This window comes from Alligator mississippiensis, chromosome 1 (genome assembly GCF_030867095.1).
Source record: "Alligator mississippiensis isolate rAllMis1 chromosome 1, rAllMis1, whole genome shotgun sequence".
NCBI classification, from domain to species: domain Eukaryota; kingdom Metazoa; phylum Chordata; order Crocodylia; family Alligatoridae; genus Alligator; species Alligator mississippiensis.
Window position 1 is genome coordinate 129467993 of NC_081824.1, and position 15055 is coordinate 129483047.

At 42.0% G+C, this 15055-nt stretch overlaps 1 long non-coding RNA gene across 1 annotated transcript in view; it reads left to right on the forward strand.

The window, feature by feature from the left end:
* LOC132243619 (uncharacterized) overlaps positions 1–14777 on the forward strand; it is a 29956-nt gene extending 15179 nt beyond the window's left edge. The window contains exons 2-3 of the long non-coding RNA XR_009455316.1: positions 776–889; positions 10346–14777. This is a non-coding gene — a long non-coding RNA (uncharacterized LOC132243619). The remainder of the gene's footprint in view (positions 1–775; positions 890–10345) is intronic.
* Positions 14778–15055: the final 278 nt, after the last annotated feature.

A 15055-nucleotide genomic window follows, 5' to 3' on the forward strand; every position in this document is an offset into this window, starting at 1 on the left:
TAGACAAGCTCTGGGTGACAGATCCCATGCTGCTTTGATCTAATTGCATCCACTGTATCTGAGCTTCCTCCAGCTTCTGTTAATTGAGAATTAGATGATGAAGGGGATGATCCAAAGAGTTGGATTTCTACAGGGATTCATAGATGCTAGGGTTGGAAGGGACCTCAACAGATCATCGAGTCCAACCCCCTGCCTAGGCAGGAAAGAGTGCTGGGGTCAGATGACCCCAGGCAGATGCCTATCCAGCTTTCTGTTATAGACCCCCAAGGTAGGGGAGAGCACCACTTCCCTTGGAAGTCCATTCCAAATTTTGGCTGCCCTTACAAAAGGCTTGCTGGTAGCAGTGGGATTCAAACCCATGCCCCCAAAGCAACCGGAGCCTTAATCCAGTGCCTTAGACCGCTCAGCCTAGCTCACAATTTCAGCCATGCTCACAATAGCATGTTTAAAGCAAATGTAAGATATTGAATGTAATCCTTTGACATGTGAGAGCAGTGTAATGTGTTTGGTGTCTGCCTGCTATACTGAGATATTAACTGGGATTAATATGAACAGTGCACTGGAAGGGGCCTCCTGGGCCATCTATTCTCTCAGTGAGTTGATGCGGACGGCGACACAAGGCCTGCATTGGTGAGGTCAACCAACGGTTACGGAGTTGGTGCCACCAGGCAGGCCTTGGGTTCCTGGATAATGACCCAGACTTTCATGCAGGGGGCTTGCTTGGGTGGGATAGGCTACACCTCTCCCCTAAAGGCAAGTGTGTCTTCTCTTTCAGGTTGGCTGATCTTGTGCGGCATGCTTTAAACTAGCTTCACCAGAGGATGGGGCCACAGGAGGACTTGAGGACACCTCCCAACCAAGACAGGTGATGTGCACAAGGAGTACGCAGGTAAGTGACAGGGGTCTGGATAGTCCGGGGAATCAGGGGGTGGCACATGCACCAATTCAAGGCCTTAAATGCCTCTACACCAATGCTCACAGTATGGGGAATAAGCAGGCGTAACTCACCCTCCGGATAGCTAGTTCAAACCCAGACATAGTAGGGCTCACAGAAACCTGGTAGGATTCATCCCACAACTGGGCAGCTAACATTAGGGGCTACAGACTATACAGGCAGGATAGAGCGGGGAGGAAAGGCGGGGGTGTGGCGCTCTATGTCAAAGCGCAATACACATCCTCAGCTAGCAGGATGGGGTCAGAGGAGGAGCAGGCTGAAGTGCTCTGGGTCAGAATACAGGGGGGTCATGGGGAAAGGGACTTAATGGTGGGGGTCTACTACAGACCTCCCAACCAAGGGGAAGAGCTGGACCATGAATTTTTGGGTCAGCTTGTGGAGGCACTTAAGGCAAAGGATCAGGCCCCTTGTAGCTCCCCCACTTTCCACCCTTGGCAGCCCAACATCTTACAAGCCGAGTTTGTGGGTGTTTTCGACACTGTCCAAAAACATTGCCAACCCCTGATCTATGGGAATTAGCTACAAAGTTATTACATGTTTTGTGCAATAACTTGTGGCTTATTCCCTGTTTTGTTGCTCCATTAATTGCATGGACGCATGGCTGAGCTACTGTTTATGATGTGCTTGCATGGTTAATCATGAATTAAGTGTAACATCTCCAGGGGCCTTACACACTAGATAGAAATTTCTGTTCATTTTAAAATATTTATTTTGTTTGAATCTTTTTTGTGTGTGAAAATTATTTTAATAATCTTATTCTTGGATTTCATAAAACATATTAATTTGGGGAGACACTGAAGTTTCATAGTGTCCCTCCTGGCCAGCACATAAATGTAGCTTTTTATTTTGATTAATTTTTAAAAGATCAATGGAACAACACTTAAAAGGTTCCCAAAAGTAATTCATGGCTTTTCTAAGGGGGAAGCTGCAGAAGAAGGACTGACGGCATTGAACTAAGCCATGTAGTTTTGTGGGCGTGTTTTATTGTTCTAGCTGGTGTCTCATGAGCTATAATCTTCTGTATGACCCAATAGGAAGGAATTTGGTTATTTTATTTCTTTCACCTGACCTATGACTAATGTGAAAGTGATGGTAGGCAAGGAGGCTTGTCATTGGAGGGTATACATGAAAGGATGTAAATCATGCTTGAGATCATGAGCTGCTAACCAGGTGGATAGACATTGACCAACAGGAAACACAGACTTTCAAATTCATGATAACTCTTATTAAGTCAAAAGTTCACTTGCAATAGTGATTTCTGATCTAAGTCCACAGACCTATATAGCATACACTATGATTTTACTACATGCTGTTGTCTCCAAAAAATGCTTATCTCACATTTTACATCAGTATGCACAATACATGACTTCCTTATTTTCATTCAAATTCCTAGCGTTCTCTTCTACCTGTTGCCAGACTGAGTACATAAAGTGTCTGTTTTACACTCAACTGTAGTTCAGAAATGGGTTCCCAGAGGAATAATTCTTTCCCCTTTCCTCTTAAACATGAGCAAACCAGTCAAGTAAATTGTATGAACTCACAAGAGAAGGTAATGTAAATAAAAAAGTTAGCTCCTTCCTTACTCTTAGGTCATTTAAACATTGAATTCATTTAATACTTCCTGATTTTTAAGAATGCCATTGAGGTCTATAAATGTAAGCCACTGAGGCCATGAACAGTGAAGTTACACAGTTACAGTTGGTCCAGTTTGGTTGCCTTCAATAAATATATTGAAGTCAAGCCTGCAGTGACTTCAGTCTAGCCAAAGTCCTGCACCTGTACCTCCCCTGGAGTCAGTTGCTACTATTTTATACCTTCCCTTTGGTTTGGTGACTTGAGATAGATTCCAGTGGTGTTTTGAGATGTGCCCTTCTTGGATGGCTCCAGCAGGAAAAGGAAAATCCTCCTCTCTGGGTGCTGCCATTGCAAAGAGGTGTGACCCAGTTCTTACTTGCACACTGGTGAGTTACAGTGAAGAATGTGGGGTAAGTGAGGGGAATATCTTATTTACATAGTCCTGGTATATGCAAGATATGTGTGCAAATGAATCTCCTTGTTTGTTTTGTATTGCTCATCATGACTTGCCAGTGAGTGAATGAGAACTGGGTCAAAATTGAAAAATAATTGTATTTGCCTAGGAGCACTCTCCTCCCAGGAGAGAGGAGAGGAGAGGAGAGGAGAGGAGAGGAGAGGAGAGGAGAGGAGAGGAGAGGAGAGGAGAGGAGAGGAGAGGAGAGGAGAGGAGAGAGCTGTTTGTGCTGCTATTGAGAGCAGCACCAGGTCCCCCTGTTACAGCTCAGGGCCTTAGCCATGTGTCTAGTTTGTCTGTGTTTTAATTTTAAAAAAGAGCTGTATTCAAAGCCAAATTAGCCAAAACAAATTCCAAATCTGAGAGTCAGTCCACAACCATAAGTGGCCCTATTACTGGCAAACATCCTCCACCCCCATCTGGGGCTTCAGATGTTTCCAAAACCTTTGGTGGGTATCCTACTTGCAGGCCCAAGCCTGGAGGCTTCAGGGTTCGGATGCCCCCAAGTTTTGCTTGCCCTCAGCTGTAAGGCCCCAGGGGCAAGCCCAGGAGGAGTCTCCCATTTCCATAAAGTGGGCTTAAAGCCAAGATCTTCTCACTCCAGCAGCTAAGTGGGAGGTTTACTATGCATTACCTTGGCAGGTACTATTCCTATAGTAGGAGAGCGGTCTTCCCCGGTGCAGCTAGGAAGATCACCTCCATGGTCACAGTGCTTCCCTTGCCATGTAAGCATAGATTTAGTTTAATCCTTACCTTCAAGAGGCCGAGAAGCAATCTAGCCCTGGGTGCATGGGATCCTTCCATCCAAAATGGAGGTAATGTGTGTTACTTAATATGGTTTGGATATACTCCTTGCACATAGTCATAAATTTACTTTTATGAGCACACTTAGCATGTGTTTTACTGCTTGAATATGCCGTCACTTGAATTTTAAGTACACTTAAGACCTGCTATGTGTAATGTGCAACTTGGTCCTTAGTGTAGTCATACCCCAGTGTTACAAATTTGCATTTGTAGAAATTCTTCTCAACAAGGACAGCACTACATAACTAGAGATGTGGCAGGAAAAGTTGTGCTATGGATCAGTGAAGTTCACTTAAGCCACTCTTGAATGATACCAAGGTTTGGGAGTATAAAAGTGCTTAAAGCTCTCTGTCCTCATCCTTTTCACTAATGTACTCAACACAATGCTTGATTAAATCAGAATTTAACTGAAGGAAGGGTAGGAAGATACAGCTCCTAAATATATGAGTTTGCTAATTTCCTAGTAAGCATGCTAATCTTGTCAATTTCCAATTAAATTGTAATGTTTAATCTCCTCACCTATGACAGGCTCATAGGGAAGTATAGCTTCTTGTGTGTTTCCCTGCTTCTGTGATAGACAGCAATGAGCCTAATAGGGTTCTGGTTCATGATTGAATCCCCCAGGTGCTTTGGTAAGGAAGATAATAAATAATAATAATATGCATGATAACTTCCTGTCTAGGAAGCAATGTGTTCATGTGTCTTAAACAAGATACGTTTTCATGAAGCCACTCTTTCCACTCTTTGGGATGTTTCTTTCCTATCTTTAATGTCCTTCCTTTTCACCACTTCTGTTTAAATGGTTGCCAAAGATGAGCAGTTGTCACAAGGTGTGTAAGGCATTCATTCATATCCATTAGCCTTCTGGTATGCTTGGAAGCACTTACATTGGCTTGGTTCTTCAAGGTGTTTGTTCTAAATGCTTCTTATGAAACTGAACACTCAAGTCAATTGGAGTAATATAGCTCAGCATGTAGCTGAAAGTGCTCAGGAGAGCTCAAAACCTAGGTTTTCTGCAGTCATGTCATTTTTAAAGGAATCAACAGCCTAATTGGCATATATTAGCACACAGCTTCCTGATCTCAGGTTTTTATGGTTTTCCTTGAAGGCTAAGAAGGTCTAGAAGTCTGTTTTCTCTGAAGCTGCCCTCTCATCTCCCTGAAGTACATAAGATACATCACTGACATCTTCAGCATAAGGACACATGGGAGGGGAAAAAGTTTCACCAAGACTCTAACAAATTTCATCCCTCCATCAAACTAATTTTGTATTACTTTATCTAGTATATTCATTTCCTATACACCACAGTGAAGATTTGCAATGGCCACATTGCCACCACACACAAACCCACTAATCATTATAGCTGCCTTCTGCCCATCAGCTTCCATCCCAAGCACACCACTAGATGCATCATCTAAGGCCAAGCTCTGTGTTACAACCAAATCAGCCCTGATCCCATAGACTGGGATACATACCTCTAAGGATCTGGAACAGGTCAATTAAAAGACAATCGCTAAACTGTAGCTACTCAAATCAACAAAGTCAGACTCAGACCTTGTTCCAACCTGCTAGAGTACAAACCCCAAGACAAGGACAACAGAATCCCTCTGGTTGTCAACTATAACCCGCAGCTGGAACAGCTTGAGCACATTATTAATGACTTCCAACCCTTTTTGGAAAAGGACAACCACCTCAAAGTAGCTATTGGAGACAAATCTGTCCTGGTTTATAGACAATCCCCAAACCTCAAATGGCCCCTGTTAAGCAACAGGCTCCCTAATTCCTATTCTTAAAAAAGCGCCAGGCCTTGCAACAGATTCATACATAAACTGTGCCACCTCATCATACAGACCACATCATTATTGGACCAACTAACATTGATTATAATATCCAAGGTTCATTCACCTGCACCTCTATCAATATCATATATGTGATCACCTGCTTACAGTGACCCTGTCCTGTCTACATTGGACAGATGAGGTGGTCCCCACATGTAAGAATGAATGAACCCTCATCTTACATCAGTTCCAGAAAGATGCACAAACTAGCGGCAGATCACTTTAACCTCCTGCAGCATTCCATTACTGACCTCAGAGTAGCTTTTGTTAGACAACAATTCTTTAAAAAGAAACTTGAACATGAAATTGCAAAACAAGAAATCATCCACCGACTAGATTATGTAAAATATGGTCTAAACAAAGACCATAGATCTTATCTCATTACCTGGATTAGCTTTTGTGACCTCTTTGTCCCTATAGGTTTGTTACTACTTTATCCCTCCCAGCACTGTCCCTCCCTCCCTGCCCTTTCTCTTGTGTTCAGATCACTCTCTCTACATGTTACAGTATGTGCATGTCCTTTATCTGATGAAGTGAGCTTGGCTCATAAAAGCTTATGCTATGCATCTCTGATTTAGTTAGCCTATAAGGTACAAATTTACCCTGCCTTCTGCCACATACCAGGCTAACATGACTAATTTTGCTTAAGGTTGCCATGAAATGGGGAGGGTAGGTCTCATAATAGAGAACAGCACTTCTAAATGGAGGAAGGAAACCAGATTGTGTGTCATTGTATCCAAATGGGTGGAGGGAGCACAGATGGTGCTGACTCAGGAGGAAGAGTTTTCTGGCAGGGATAGATTTAGGTCCTCCCCACCTCCTTACTCAGCAGGTGTCATAGAGACATGATCACCAGTTAGGTGCCAAAGAAAAAAGATAGTTATTATTCCCTGAGGCTCTGAATGTAGGGGGTCTGGGGAATTCTGGGGAAGCTGCTGTCAACACAGAATACAATACAACATTTACTTTCTTCCTCCCTCGTTTAGTCAATCACGTTAATTAAGGGCAGGAAACATGAAGCAGTTATAACAAACCCCTATAACAAAACATGTCCAAACCTCTTCTGGGATTTAGAAGCATTTAGCACTTAACATTTTTGTTAGAGAAGAGCTTGAACTGCGAAGTCCACAAAGCTTTGAATCTGTCTCTAACGTATGATTAGTCACAAGGGCTTTCTGTTTTGTTTTGTTTTTTTTAATTGCAATTCTTTATTGGCATGGGGTCAAACCATTCTGCTGCATCAAACAATACTTGCAAAGGAAAAAATATCAGTGAGCATACTTCTTTTTGTCCTTGAGTAAATAGGGTGAGAAGCCTGCTCTACGAACAGTTTGTCCACTGCTATAACTGTTTGGGTCCAGGGTCTTTTTTTTTTTTTTTTTAATGGAGACATTTATATTTGTGCAGACTGGACCATGGGTGTCATTATACTGGTAAAAATGTGCCTTCTACCAACATACCTTATCCCCTCCCTGCAGAGCAATAGTATGAAGCATCTTTATGCCACTCTACAGAGAAGGGTTCTACTGCTTTAATGCTTCCAATATAGAAAAATCCACACATTTGTGTGCAGACAAGGACTGAGTATCTTCCATTTCAATCTCAGTTCTATCCCTCCTTCTGCTTGGTTCAATCCAGAACAATAAACACCTCCAAAGGTGTTCCTATTTATGAAATAATAATGACAGGAGATTACCAGTTCAGAATGGGGTTGTTATAGAATATAAGCACCATATTGGGTCATCCCCCCCCAGTCCATTAGCTCAATACCTCACTGTGGCACAGACCATCAAAAATGCCTGTAAAAATTCTTTGTGTTGAAGAAGGAAGCCATGAATTATCTTTGAAGTCTACTGATAAGGAGCACTACAGGAAAGCTAAGTATAAATCATCCTCATCAACATAATTTATTAATTGGTGTTCCCCTTGAATTCTCAGGTAAAGAAAAACAATGCCAAATACTTCCACAATACTGTCTAGAGCATCTTGAATCTTAGCTGTGGTAGGTGCAGATTTTAGAGAAGAAACAACAGCTTAGTTCTAGTTACAGCTTTCAGTCCAGGGCACACTGCTTGCTCCAAATCTACCATCAATTTTTGTGCATGGAATAGATTTGTTTGGGTTGGGCCTCCAATTTCAGTGAGATGGGTAAAGCTTGTGGTTGCTCCTAAACCCAAATCTGGCAATGAAGTGGTTAAACCAGAGGCCCTTAAAGCCTTTAGAAATATACTGATTAAATGACTTAGTTTATCTTCCACCATTCTTCTTGTCTGATCTTTTTTTTTTTTAACCTTCTTCCGGTCCAGGCAGTTCATGGTCTGCTTTTTTATAAAAAAGCTGGATGTGAAATCAGTAAACACTTTATTTGGTTCCACATATGTTAAGGAAGTGGAAACAGCTGGGGGCTTCGGGAGAGAGAGTGCTTGGCAAGGCAGGTTGTTATTTTTATGCAGAACAGTCAGTCATTTCTGTGTATGGAGATGATGCTATAGGAGGCCTGAGTATTTCCCAGCGGCTTCTATTAGCCCTCCTGCCTGCAAGCATTTTGTTAGTGATGATTCGTCTGCCAAACATGATCATTTGCTATGATCTGTAACACTCCAGCTTCTCCTTTCTTCTCCCTTTCCTCTTCTACAGCTGTTGCCTTTGTTGCATTCTCAGTAGACACAGAAGCTATGAAGAAGAGAGAAATGGGCTCTAGCCCTAGCTTTGTCTGCTGTCTCTCAAGTCATTCAGAATGATATAAATCAGGAGAGGACAGAGGCTGGGATGAAAGCTGGTCAGAAGTAAGAGAGAAAGCATCTGGGCCATCCAGTCTTTGCAGATTCAGAAAAGCAAACCAAGCATGAATTCAGATAAGAATAGCCAATTGTTAGGAGAGGGGGAGGAGATGGGATGTCAAAGGTGCTATGACAATGGTCTCAGGGGATTTTCTTGGCATAAAAACGTGATGATGAGGCAGAATTAAAAGCTTTATTTTACATGAGATCTGAAATGGTGGGGGGGGGTGAAAGAGAATACAACAGGCACTTATACAAGATCATGTTTAAGGATAAAGTATTGTGTATTGTTGTTTTATCAAGAAAAAAAGCTGAGTGAAAAAAGTTGTAAAATAAATCATGATGATACAGACTCAGGCAAACAACCTGATGTAAGGATTTATTTCTCCACACCAAAGCACAGGATAAAGTGCTGTCTTTTTATATATTTTTCCATATTTTTTTTATTTTTCTATTTTAGCAACATGCTATAAAAGTTGACTTCAAACCATTGCCAAATATTTTTGGTGATAAACTAAACCAAGCAGATGGACACAGTGTTGCCCGTCAAGTGGAAATCTCACATAATGTAGGTCAAGCAAATAGATATTCCTTGTCCTAATTATAGCTGGCACTGAGGAGCCCTTCCATTTCATTGTTCTTGCTGTTTTTATTCAAGCACCAAAGCTCAGGCCACTTGTTAATTTTTTTCCTACTTGGCTTAAAAAAACCAACTTAACTGAAAATCTGTTATATTTTTTCCTACTGTAGAATAACCCTTTAAAATTCCAGAGAGTTGGAAACCATCTTCAAATGAAACACCTTTGCTCCTTGGCTTCTGTGGGAAAGTTTTGTAACTTAATTTTTATGTCAAAGATCATATAAGTTTTATTGCCTAGAAATTTATGAGTCAGCACAGGCAAAACATAAATTTACTGCAATATCTTCAGTGAAGTTTGAATTTAAGGGCATGTGCAGAAAGAAAAGGAGAAGAAAGATGGAATAGCCAAAAAGATTTTATTGTAATGAGCCTTTTGAAAACAAGCTTAACTCTGACCCACAAGACACAAATTCTTCCAGTATATATGTCACTAAATTATTGCCCAATATAAGATATATAACATACCTTAATTTAAATGCTCAATGATTTTAAGCATGTCTTTTAAGTCAGTTATTTAAATGTATACAGTAGAGTATATTTTCACATGCTAATATGATTAAATAATAATGAACTGTAAGGCAAATTGAATATTTAAATTAAAAACTTGATCATTTCCAGCCTCCCTAACACTTTTTGACCATGTTTAGTACCAAACTTGTTTTAACTTGTCATAATCATAGCACAAAGCTGAATATCATGTTCCTTATAGCAAAAAAACCCAAGCTGTTACTGATAAATCAGTGTACATTCTAACTTCCAAAAAACACCATAAATTATTTCTTAAATTACTCCATTAAGCAGGACCAAGTCTTAGCCAGGGCTGCTGTGCATTTGCTTTGTAGCAAGTTTCTATTTCAGGAATCTAGGTCATGGGTGTGCTTTTGTTCATAATAATATACTATTGTCATTGATGCCAACTAATCTCTCCATTCCTACCATCAAATGTTTCCCATTTTAGAATTCTAGTTTAGTCTTTGATTTCCTGTTAGTCAAGTAGTAAAGAGAGGAAAGAGGTTCTGGAATCAGATGTCAAAAGCACCACCAAAAAAAAATGTATTAACACATTTGACAATGCATTTTTTTCTTTTTTATTCAAAGAAGTGAATTATCAGTGCACTCTGAAAAACCTGAAAGCATGCAAGACTTTATTATAGCTGGATATTTCAGGAAATATTGGAAGATCTACTTCTGTAACAGAACTTCCTGCTTCCTGCCTTGGTGGATAAAATATCATGACATATCATTGATCAGTCTGTTAACTTTAAATATGTCCTGACAGAAGCACTCTAACTTTTACAGGAACACATACCCCATGGTGGAGAAGAATCATAATGCCACAGCCAATGCAAGGCAAGACTCTCCCATCCTATTTACCATCTCTGGAAAGCTGCTATGGGAAACCAAATTCTTTCTTTTTTTAACCTGTGAATAGAAGTAAACTGTGTGTGGATACTTTTAAGAGTGTTATATATAAGTTATTACATTGGCCCAGGGATTGTAGGAGGGAACAGAAGATCAGTAGGCTAAGAAAGCTCTCTGAAGAAACAAGCATTATCATTTTATAAGTTTAACTCCTTGATCTTTTGAAAATAATGCATGGTACATGGAGTGGGGTGCAAAGAAAGCATCTCAGAAAATCATCAAAGAAAGCATCTAAAAAAATGGAGCATCTTAGAATTCCAGACATTAAAACTGTCTAGCAATGCAGCAGAAAACTGGAAGAAATTTAAGCAGAGCTTAACCATATATATGATAATCAGTGGAAGGAAGAGAAGGAAGATCCACTCAGTGTAGTTTGTTTTTTGTTTTTGTTTTTAAATACAGAAGGCCCAGAAGCTCTGTCTCTTTATAACAGCCTGCAATGGTCAGAAGTAGAACAAAAAAGCTATGACACAGTAATAAAAAAAGTTTAAGGAATATTGTATACTCAAACAAAATGAAATCTTTGAACAGTATATAATTTCCACATGAGACAGCAGAAAGAATGTGAGACAATAGAGGAATTTGTCAGAGACCTCAGGCTGCTGAGCCAGACATGCAACTTTGGCGACCTAAAAGAGTCCATGGTCAGAGACCAAATAGTATTAAGTATGAGGGATACGAGCCTTGGGAAAAGATTGTTAGAGGATCCTGAGCTTAATTTGGAAAAGGCAGTTAGAATGGGCCAAGCAGCTGAGATAACAAATGCCAGGCTGCAGAAGCTGGAGGAAAAAATGTAGCAAAACCCCCAGTTTTTTTCTTTTTCTTTTTTTTTAAATGCATTCCCTTCCCTTCCCCAACCATTTCTGACTTTGTCTCTCCCTCTCTATTCCCTATAGATAAGTATAAGTGAGCTAAGACACAGGATAAGCTTCAGCATTTTATTTTGATAGCAAGTTGTATTTGTTTTGTTTTTTCTCCTTCTTTATATTGTATAATTATCATGTTTATATTGATTTTTACTGTTCTATATTACTGTTTTACTGGTACTATATGATTTAGGCTTACATATGTAAGTTAGCATAAATCATCTCAAGTTTACATTTTGTTTGTCAAGTCTCCATCCTGTCCCCACCCCCGGTTGTTTAACCCAGGACTCACACCTACCTCTCTTATGTAACTTGGTTCCTGAACAAATGGGGATGAATGAGGGTGCTTGAGAGACAATGGCAGTAGGTCTAAAAATAGCTCCCTCTGAATGACCGAACCATCAACACCAATACCTGGACCAAAGACCCAGCCCTTGGAACCACCCTCAGCATTCAAGAAACAAAAGATGAGGCAACCCACCATTGTGCCAAGGCTGCATATGCTCATTAAGAACACCTGGAACCCTCTGGGACAGGACTGACCTTGCCTGGACAGGCCCTTCCTGTAGGAGATCAGAGGTAGTCTGCCCCATAAAAAAGGGTAGTGAAGACTGACTCCTTGGGACACCCTCTCCATCTGGACCAGCACCATGCCACACCACCTATCCACCTACAGGCCCTGCTGGTGACCCCCCCCTCTGGACAACACCTACTAGACAAAGACCCCTTTCCAGCCTGGATAGGTAGCTATCACCCCCTACCCCCTCTCCAACCCGGGACTTGGACTCTGCTTCTCTTCCCTACCTGGACTCCAACCCTTCCACTGAGTCTCTTTTTCCTGCTGCCATTGTGAGTGCTTGTGTAACCAATAACTTCATAGGGCTGTGTAGTGTGTTGTCTGCTTCATTAAACGGTTATTTGGACCCCTAAGTTGGGTTCTGCTTTACTATGGTTTGGCCCTGCTCCAATCTCTGCTCCTCACCCCTCTAACTTCTGTCTCATTTCTCCCTCTTCTGCTTCTGGCTCACTGCCACCTCCAACACCTGTCCTGAGCTCCTCTCTGCCTCCAATCCCCCCCCCCCATTTCTTTGCCACTGTCTTATTCCCCACTGCCTTTTCCTCTGAGCAACCATGTTTTTGCCCCAGTTTCTTTCCTGGCTGTCTCCTCCTTGCCTCCACTTACCTGCTCCCCACCCCCAATATCTCAGCTGTCTGCCTCAGTTTCCAGCCCCAAACTCCCAGGTTTCTCTCTCTCTCTCTTTCCTGGATGTCTCCTCCTTGCCACCAGGCTTTTCCCCACCCGTGCACCAGTGACCTCAAGTAACCCTGGGGCCACTTGATTTTAAGTAAACCCAATCCTCAATTCCTCAGCTAGCTTCTCTCTAGTCCACCGGTTCTAATCCTGGTTCTGGCAACTTTCACTCCCTATACTTAAATACTTTCTCTCTCTCTCTCTCACCTTAACCTTCCCCCAAGTATCCCAGGTACCCCAAGCACACATACACACTGTACCATCCAAGTTAGGAACTTACCTGTGTGTATATATATATGTGTATAATGTGTGTGTGTGTGTGTGTATATATATATATATACACACATATATATGTGCATGATATACAAATTAGTGATATGTGCGCGGGAATTGATTTTTGTCTAATTTTTAATGTGTATGTGCTTGAATTGGTGATAGGTATGCATGTGCTTAGGCTAGTTTGGATGTGTATGTGCCTGAGCTGGGAGTGTGTGTGTGTGTGTGTGTGTGTGTGTGTGTGTGTGTGTGTGCTCCTAATTGATTTGTGTGTTTGTATATGTGCAATTGTGTCACAACCTCCTGTCTAAGAGCGCAATATTGAGATCCTAAGAGTTGGACTGACCCCACAGGGCAACAAAAACAGAACAAGCTGAACTAGACAGGATTACAAGACTGAAAAACCTAAGGCAACATACAAATGATACAGAAAGGAGGACCTCACTATGAAGCAGGTAAGCAGAGGCCAAAGAGAATTGCATGGAGAAACAATCGTCAGCTGCAGATGCTGTGGAGGTTACCACAAACCCATGCAATGGCCTGTACTTGGTAAGTGCTACAACAAATGCAAAAGAGTCAATCACTTCGCATCCTGCACCTTTCTGCAAACTCTTGCAATACACAAGAAACAGCAGACGCATGCTCTATACAATGAGGAAAAGGAAGAATGTCTCATTAGCACAATGCAAGAAGTCAATTCTTCTGAGAACTGGACACCAATGGATTAGTGGTAACTTTTAAATTAGATACAGGAACACAGGTCAAAGTAATACCAGAATACATTATTCAAGAAATTAAAACTAAACCTTTGTACTATGAGAATAAGAAAGTGAGTCTTAGAGCATATGATGGGAACATGATTATAAGCAAGGGTGTATGTGTACTGCATGTTAGACACAAGGGTAATATAGTAAAAATTCAGTTTGTAACAGTCCCAGGAAAGCTAGTGCCAATTATTGGGTGGCAAACATGTAAAACTCTAGGTTTGATTAAGAGAATAGATACCATTGAGGGACTAGAAAGCAAGAACATAGGAGAAGAGTTTTGTGTGTTTCCTGGCATAGGGAAACTGTCAACTGAGTACAAGATATAATTAAGAGAACTAAATACTCCCACCATACATAGTCCAAGAAATGTTCCCCTTGTACTAAGGGAGAAACTGAAAAAGGAATTAGATATATTAGCTAACATGAATGTAACGGCCCTGTTACTGGAGAGGTTTTGGCAGCTGGAGGTAATTATGGCCCGGCGGAGGAGGAGATGCCTCACACCCGCCGAGAACCAATGGGACTCAGGACTGGGGAATATGAAGAAGGAAGAGGCCTGAGGAAGATGCCTTTGGGCACCACAAGAGAAGGAGACACCATTAAGGACCCTCACCGAGAAGGCTCAGGAGGGAAGATCCCAGGTGACGGGGCCAATGTGGGCCAAGCAAGGACCGAGCCCCAGGACTGGTAACCCCTCCTCGCTACTTACCTGAAGCATACAGCGGCAGCAGTGAGTCGGAGGGGTGCAGAGTTGCAGCACGGGGAAAAGCTGCGGCTCCACACCGGGACGTGGAGAAGGAACCCTGGAGCCAGGGGAGGGTGGAGGCCACCCATCAAGCCCCTGAAGAGACAGGGACCCAGCACCCCGAACCTGAAGATAAAAGGGGAGTGGGGCTAGGAGACAGAAACGCCCAGACCCGTGCGCTGGCTCCGAGCCTGGCAGGGGAAGCGGGCATCACGCCTAACAAGATGCTAACGAGCTAATTAGTGGCAGGGAATTGAGACGCTGCAATATATTTATCGGCCTGATTAAGTTGATGGGGATCCTCCTCTTCGGAGTGCAGGGAATCCCAGAGATGACTCCGATGAACTGCTCCCCCTCTGAGTTTACCTGTAAAAGAGAGAGCAATAAAGCACCTATATCTTGACATTCGATCAAGCGTGGTCCTTCGTAGGTACTAACTGGGGTAACATCTCTTTCCTCCCTATTTCTTTAATAAGATTAAAGTCATGGCAGGCGAGAACCAGGGGATTTAGGCAGTATCCTGCATGGACACGCTGACAATGAACATAATAGAAAAAGGAGGGCAACCAGCTGCTTGGGTTCATTCACTGGTCATAATAGGGGGGAAAAAGATGGATCCTTGAGATTGTGTCTGGATCTTAAGCAAATGAAGAGGTACATCAAAAGGGAGCATTTTCCCAT